This window comes from Periophthalmus magnuspinnatus, chromosome 17 (assembly GCF_009829125.3).
Source record: "Periophthalmus magnuspinnatus isolate fPerMag1 chromosome 17, fPerMag1.2.pri, whole genome shotgun sequence".
Taxonomy (NCBI): Eukaryota; Metazoa; Chordata; class Actinopteri; order Gobiiformes; family Gobiidae; genus Periophthalmus; species Periophthalmus magnuspinnatus.
The window spans coordinates 8951377-8959706 of record NC_047142.1 but is presented as its reverse complement, the minus strand read 5'-3'; the positions used below and the strand labels follow the sequence as shown (position 1 = coordinate 8959706).

The 8330-nt window shown below is 49.0% G+C and overlaps 1 protein-coding gene across 2 annotated transcripts in view; it reads left to right on the top strand.

Annotated features, from left to right (window-relative positions):
- Positions 1–8330, top strand: part of ubtfl (upstream binding transcription factor, like) — a 191654-nt gene that overhangs the window by 103167 nt on the left and 80157 nt on the right. The gene's annotated exons all lie outside the window — the stretch shown is intronic.

Below are 8330 nucleotides of genomic sequence, written 5' to 3'. Positions count from 1 at the left end.
GGAGGGTCAGAAGAGGAGAGGATCACAGCAGGGTCAGAGGAGGAGGGGGTCAGAAGAAGAGAGGGTCAGGGGAGGGTCAGAAGAGGAGAGGATCACAGCAGGGTCAGAGGAGGAGGGGGTCAGAGGAGGGTCAGAAGAGGAGGGGGTCAGAGGAGGGTCAGAAGAGGAGAGGATCACAGCAGGGTCAGAGGAGGAGGGGGTGAGAAGAGGAGAGGGTCAGGGGAGGGTCAGAGGAGGAGGGGGTCAGAAGAGGGTCGGGGAGGGTCAGAAGAGGAGAGAATCACAGCAGGGTCAGAGGAGGAGGGGGTCAGAAGAGGAGAGGGTCAGAGGAGGAGAGGATCACAGCAGGTTCAGAGAAGGAGGGGGTCAGAAGAGGAGAGGGTCAGGGGAGGGTCAGAAGAGGAGAGGATCGCAGCAGGGTCAGAGGAGGAGGGGGTCAGAGGAGGGTCAGAAGAGGAGAGGATCACAGCAGGGTCAGAGGAGGAGGGGGTGAGAAGAGGAGAGGGTCAGGGGAGGGTCAGAAGAGGAGAGGATCACAGCAGGGTCAGAGGAGGAGGGGGTCAGAAGAGGGTCGGGGAGGGTCAGAAGAGGAGAGGATCACAGCAGAGTCAGAGGAGGAGGGGGTCAGAAGAGGAGAGGGTCAGAGGAGGAGAGGATCACAGCAGGTTCAGAGAAGGAGGGGGTCAGAAGAGGAGAGGGTCAGGGGAGGGTCAGAAGAGGAGAGGGTCAGAAGAGGAGAGGGTCAGGGGAGAGTCAGAAGAGGAGAGGATCACAGCAGGGTCAGAGGAGGAGGGAGTCATAGGAAGAGGGTGAATATATGGTACAGCGTTGGGACAGTGAATAATGTTAAATGGTCACAGTTTTATTCATTTTATTCATTCATACACCAGTGTACACAGAGAGAGCCTGATAACTCAGTGGACTTTGACTTGACCAAAGCCAAGTTGATTTTATAACAAACTTTAGACAATAGAATGTGATTTTCAATATTAAATGGTAGTACTTTCTTTTATATTCCCATGTGGCCTTATATCTGAGTAATCCCTCATTCTCCAGGTATGTTCCATAGTGGTCCAATAAATAAACACACAACAATTCATCCTGCGCTATTTTTCAATGTGAGTCAGTGAGTGTGACCGGGGACGAGCTGCTCCAGACAATGATGTGATTCACATATCTGTTTGCGCAGTTTATCCACGTCATTGACAGATGTCCTCATGCGCCGCTATCAGTGGCCATGTCCCAATTCGCCCACCTGGCCTTAGAATCACCATTGGAAGGGCGATTCGAAGGGCAGTCACGTAATTTCCGGTGCGACAAGGGCTGTCCCATTTCAACCCACCCTACTGAATGCGGCCGAAAACCTGCCCTTCCCTTTGCACCATTTCCATGGAGATCGGATGTAACCGAAGCGTGCATCCGTGCACACTTCACGCACTTCTATATCCCATCATGCACCGCGGCTGCGCAAAAAAGAGAAGAAAATGGAGTCCACTGCGCAATACACGTTCAAATGTTCGTACTGGTTTACCTCATCTACAACAGTGTGACATGAAACTTTTAAATCTGAATAAAGATAAGTACAGGCCGTGTGTTTGATGATTAAAAAGGAGGGGAGTTACATGGAATAAAGGAATGTGCAGTTATTGCTAGACAATAAGAGACATTATTATCATGAGAAATTATTATTGCAATAAGAATAATGTAAGAATGTTCGTTTCTATTGTAAGCGCCAAAGACCAAGAGACTGCAATGTAAAGTCAGAAGGTTTAATGATCCACACAGGTAATGTGAACAATGAAGCAACGGACTCTCAGGAAAGGACAGAAGAGAGTCCTGAGACGTGCACAAAATCTTCATGAGTTCCGGTACATTCCATAGGTCTGCGCCCCCTGGTGGGCATGTGTCATTTACCTTCGTGTTAGTAAATCAAGATACTAGTTTGATGTAGCGCTGCACTGCTAGAAAATACCTTATAATAATCAGATGAAAGAACTGGCACGGCATAGAAGGGAAACAGTGCCCTCTACTGTTATTAAAGTGGTGTAGCCACTGGCCAAAATACCGAACCATTAAACTGCAATATCCCACTATATGTACAAATAATCAGTATTCTCTGGTTTATAGACTATGAATGTACAAATTATATTGTTACCTCTGTCTCTGTTATTACGTTTTCACAAGGTATATTTTGTTTAAGTTATGAAGTAGCTACAATTGAGTAAAAAAATCAGTTATATTTGCCTATTGATATTCAATCTAAACAGAAACGACGACATCTTGACTTTTCTTCTATTAAATAATAAATCATTAAAAATAACGTACGTAATGTACGTATCGTACGCTCAAAGACAGCGGTGGAAGTGCGGTCCCTGGTTTAGGCCTGTCCCACTTCAGCAAGATGGCGGCTACACTGTGGAGGGCAGATTCTCGACCGGAACCTTCAAACTAGACTTTGAAGAGTACTTCGAAGGGACCCTTCAAAAGGTGCATTTGGCGAATTGGGACACGGCCAGTGTTTTAGCCGATGTGGCCGATGTGGAGTGAAAACTCGCTAATGATGCTAAGTGTTTAACCCCTTAACATCCCGACGGCCCGCCCTCGGGCAAAGATCCGCGCGTAATTTTACGCACTGTTTTCCAGCAGTTTGGCGTTTTAAACATGACCAAACGGACAAAACAAAGGAAGTACGCGACCGACTTAAATGAGCCGTTCAAACGGCATAAAAACATAAAACGACATAAAAACGAAGAAAAGGAACAGACTTTGCAGTGAAAATGACATGAGAGTGGCCAAGGGGAAGCCACGTATTTCTGAACTGGTCTCTCAAAGGCAACAGCAGAAGTCACACTGATTTTCAGTAAATATTCATTATTATTGTAGCCTGATGGAAATTAGGTGATGGGTGTGTGTTAAAAAGTTAAAAATAATAAATAGCATAAATACAGTAAGTTCATTATTGGAATACATAATACAATAGAAAATTAGAATTATTTCAGTGTGGTAGTCATGTCTTTGTTAAAAGGTATGTATGTAATATGTTGTGAGTTCATGCATTGTTTTGGTTTTATTCTTTGAACACAGATGATGTTACCCCTCCCTGAACCGCCACCTTAACGTGGTGGAGGGGTTTGAGTGCCCGAATGATCCTTGGAGCTATGTTGTCGGGGGCTTCATGCCCCTGGTAGGGTCACCCATGGCAAACAGGTCCAGGGGGACGGGACAGACGAAGAGCGGTTCAGAAGCCCCTTATGAAGAGAATTCAATCAAGGCCAGCTACGTCGCCCAGACTGGCGTTACCGGGGCCCCACCCTGGAGCCAGGCCTGGGGTGGGTGCTCAACAGCGAGCGCCTGGTGGCCGGGCCTTTCCCCACGGGCCCGGCCGGGCTCAGCCCGAAGGACGTGGGGCCATCCTCATGTGGACCCACCACCCGCAAGAGGATCTGTAAGGGGCCGGTGCTTGAAGATCTAGGCAGCAGTCGAAGGCGGGGGCCTCGATGACCGGATCTCTGGACATGGAGACTGGCTCTGGGGACATGGAATGTCACCTCGCTGGGGGGAAGGAGCCGGAGCTTGTGCGGGAGGTTGAGCGTTACCAACTAGATATAGTTGGCCTCGCCTCCACGCACAGTTTGGGCTCTGGAACCCAACTTCTTGAGAGGGGCTGGACTCTCCATTTCTCTGGCGTTGCCCGCGGGGAGAGGCGGTGAGCTGGTGTGGGCTTGCTCATTGCCCCACAGCTCAGCCGCTTCGTGTTGGGGTTCACTCCGGTGAACGAGAGGGTCGTGTCCCTGCGCCTTCGGGTCGGGGACAGGTCTCTCACTGTTGTGTCGGCCTACGGGCCAAACAGCAGTGCAGAGTACCCGGCCTTCTTGGAGTCCTTGGGAGGGGTACTAGACAGTGCACCGACTGGGGACTCCATTGTTCTCCTGGGGGACTTCAACGCCCACGTGGGTAACGACAGTGACACTTGGAGGGGTGTGATTAGGAAGAATGGCCTCCCTGATCTGAACGCGAGTGGTGTTTTGTTATTGGACTTCTGTGCTAGTCACAGTTTGTCCATAACGAACACCATGTTCGAGCACAAGGGTGTCCATCGGTGCACATGGCACCAGGACACTCTAGGTTGGAGGTCGATGATCGACTTTGTTGTCGTGTCATCTGACCTCCGACCGCGTGTCTTGGACACTCGGGTGAAGAGAGGGGCTGAGCTGTCCGCTGAGTTGGATCCGCTGGCGGAGGAGGAAGCCGGACAGACCTGGCAGACCCAAGTGTATTGTAAGGGTCTGTTGGGAACGCCTGGCAGAGCCTTCTGTCAGAGGGGTCTTCAACTCACACCTCCGGGAGAACTTCTCCCTGATCCCAGGGGAGGTTGGAGACATGGACTCCGAGTGGGCCATGTTCTCCACCTCTATTGTCAATGCAGCCGCTCGTAGTTGTGGTCGTAAGGTCTGCGGTGCTTGTCGCGGTGGCAATCCCCGAACCCGGAAGTAAGGGATGCTGTCACCGGAAGTAAGGGATGCTGTCAAGCTGAAGAAGGAGTCCTATCGAGCCTTGTTGGCTCGTGGGACTTCTGAGGCAGCCGATGAGTACAGGCGGGCCAAGCGTGCAAAGAAATTCTGGCAAACTGTCTGATGCCTCAAGAGGGGGAAGCAGTGCTTCACCAACACTGTTTACAGTGCAGGTGGAGAGCTGCTGACCTCGACTGGGGATGTTGTCGGGCGGTGGAAGGAATACTTTGAGGATCTCCTCAATCCCCCCGTCATGTCTTCCGAGGAGGAAGAAGACTGGGGACCCGGAGGCGGACTCATCCATCACCCTGGCTGGAGTCACTGAGGTGGTTGGCAAGCTCCTCGGTGGCAAGGCTCCGGGGTGGACGAGATCCGCCCCGAGTACCTCAAGTCTCTGGATGTTGTGGGACTGTCTTGGCTGACACGTCTCTGCAACATCGCCTGGCGGTCGAGGACAGTACCACTGGAATGGCAGACCGGGGTGGTGGTCCCTCTGTATAAGAAGGGGGACCGGAGGGTGTGTTCCAATTACAGGGGAATCGCACTCCTCAGCCTTCCCGGTAAGGTCTATTCCAGGGTACTGGAGAGGAGAATCCGACCGATAGTCGAACCTTGGATTCAGGAGGAGCAGTGTGGTTTTCGTCCTGGTCGTGGAACACTGGACCAGCTCTATACTCTCCATCGGGTCCTCGAGGGTTCATGGGAGTTTTCCCAACCAGTCCACATGTGTTTTGTGGATCTGGAGAAGACATTCGACCGTGTCCCTTGTGGTGTCCTTTGGGGGGTGCTCCGGGAGTATGGGGTCCGGGGCCCTTTGCTAAGGGCTGTCCGGTCCCTGTATGACCGGAGCAGGAACTGTGTTCGCATTGCCGGCAGTAAGTCAGACCTGTTCCCGGTGCATGTTGGACTCCGCCAGGGCTGCCCTTTGTCACCGGTTCTGTTCATTATATTTATGGAGAGAATTTCTAGGTGCAGCCAGGGGCCGGAGGGGGCCTGGTTCGGGAACCACAGGATTTCATCTCTGCTGTTTGCAGATGATGTTGTCCTGATGGCTTCATCGAGCCAGGACCTGCAGCAGGCACTGGGGCGGTTTGCAGCCGAGTGTGAAGCGGCTGGGATGAGAATCAGCTCCTCCAAATCCGAGGCCATGGTTCTCGACCGGAAAAAGGTGGTTTGCTCTCTCCGGGTGGGTGGTGAGTCTCTGCCCCAAGTGGAGGAGTTCAAGTATCTCGGGGTCTTGTTCACGAGTGAGGGAAGGATGGAGCGTGAGATTGACAGGCGGATCGGTGCAGCGTCTGCAGTGATGTGGTCGCTGTATCGGTCCGTTGTGGTGAAGAAGGAGCTGAGCCGGAAGGCGAAGCTCTCGATTTACTGGTCAATCTACGTTCCTACCCTCGCCTATGGTCATGAGCTTTGGGTAATGACCGAAAGGACAAGATCGCGGATACAAGCGGCTGAAATGGGTTTCCTCTGCAGAGTGGCTGGGCGCACCCTTAGGGATAGTGTGAGGAGCTCAGTCACACGGGAGGAGCTCGGAGTAGAGCCGCTGCTCCTACACGTTGAGAGGAGCTAGCTGAGGTGGCTCCGGCATCTGCTCAGGATGCCTCCCACCGGGAGGAGGCCCCGGGGAAGACCCAGGACACGCTGGAGGGACTATGTCTCTCAGCTGGCCTGGGAACGCCTTGGGATCCCACCGGACGAGCTGGCGGACGTGTCCTGGGGTGAGGGAAGTTTGGGAGTCCCTGCTTAGACTGCTGCCCCCGCGACCCGGTCCCGGATAAGCGGAAGAAAATGGATGGATGGACAGTGATGTTAATGCACGTTTTTTTGTGCACCAGTAAAACATACATGTCTTGAATTTGAAAAAAATATATATATATTTTTCAATAAACAAGGGTTCGGTGAATGTGCAAACTGGTGGGGTTCAGTACCTCCAACAAGGTACCACTGAACTAAAGCTAAAGGCTCAGTTCTGTCTTGTGAATCAGACTTGTGGTGTTGATACCTGCTCAAATGAGTATATACTTTTGATTTAGTACTGATTTCTGATACATTTGCCAACCTTAGTTCCAACAAAAATGTATGTATACAATCACTTCTGATGACAGATACTTTTAGGATATTATGAGTTTTACGCACAAGGAGGCTGCTCTGGGTGAGGTCCATTTGAACTTATAATTATCCTCACTCTTACAAAATCAAATTAGGCCGATATGATACATATAGTTAGAGAATGCAAAAATAAAATAGATCTCGCTTCATGGTGAGGCCTATAATGATTCTGAGCAGTGTGCACCTGCTCATGCTCAGGGCCTGATTTTTAGACAAGACTACTATGGCATCATTTGACTATCTTTAAGTTGCAACGCGTATACGGAAATCGTAGCGCGCAGTATCTAAAAGTCAGCGGTGAAAATGTGAAAGCAAAGCGCGCATGAGTCTGACCGCGCGCTGTTTACCCTCCAGCGCCCTCTCTCTTTCTACCTGTGCGCGCTACGGTTTTTATTTTCTTCAGCGAGCGCCCGCTTTGGTTATATACGTCATACGTATATAACCAAAAATACCATAATACGTCATCAGAACAAGGCTTGAGCAGACGATCACAGATTTATCATCAGCGTCAGACTCAGAAGTGAGACGCTGAGTTGATATCGAGAAGTCATGGACAACCCAAACGTAAGTTTATTCCTTATCACATAATTTGTAATTTTACAGTCTGTACAATTTAATATCAGCATATAACTGCCAAATCTGAACTTAAAAAAATTAAATCTGCAGTACTTTAAACATAATACTACGAAATACGTGATAGTTTCATGTTTAAAAAAAAAAAAAAAGATACAAAATGATCATGATATCATGTGATATTTAAAACGAGGATCTAAAGTAGAGGATCTATCCACTTTTGCGCGTTGAGTTAGGCTATGATACTGATGCTGGCATGAATTATGCAATATGTATACATGTCATATGTGTATTTGTGAAAGGATTATTGCAACAAAGATGTAGACCTATGTGTGTTGTAAAGCATGAACTTTGTATTTTGTAGGAAATACTTAATCTGGAGTATACGTGCAATCAAGAATGCATCCTGATTGATGCAGCTTCCCGCATATTCCATGTTCCTAAAGCCATTATTGAGGGTCTGGAGCATTTAGGTAGACTTGTTCAGTCTGCCATTGAAGATGAGCAACGTCCCACTTACTTCAGTTTGCAGCAAGGGGAAAGAGGAAGACCTAAATTTGTGTTTGCATCTGACTTCCTTCAAAATCTCCTTGAAATATCTTTGCCTGTAACGTGTGTGGCCAGTCTTTTAGGTGTTAGTGAGATTACCATTTTCAGAAGGATGAAAGAAGAGGGCATTTCAACCAAAACTGCATACTTGTCAATGTTTGATGAAGAACTGGACAGCAAAGTTGCTGCTGTTGTTGCTGTTGTCCGGGGGCCATTGTCACTGGTGCACATTGATACAAATCACAAACTAATAAGGTTTGCAAAATACTTTACCTAGAGAAAACTGTGGACATTATACATAGCTTGCACTACTCAGTACAAACAGCATAACATATGTGCACCACTTCTACAGCAATGATAGAGTACACTTAATAATAATATACTAATCTACTGATTTTATCAATCTAATAATCAAACTTTATTTATAAAGCACTTTTAATCCCACCCCCCTGCACACAAGCACCTACACACACCCACCTACACACAAGCACCTACACACACACCCCTACACACAAGCACCTACACACACCCACCTACACACAAGCACCTACACACACACCCCTACACACAAGCACCTACACACAC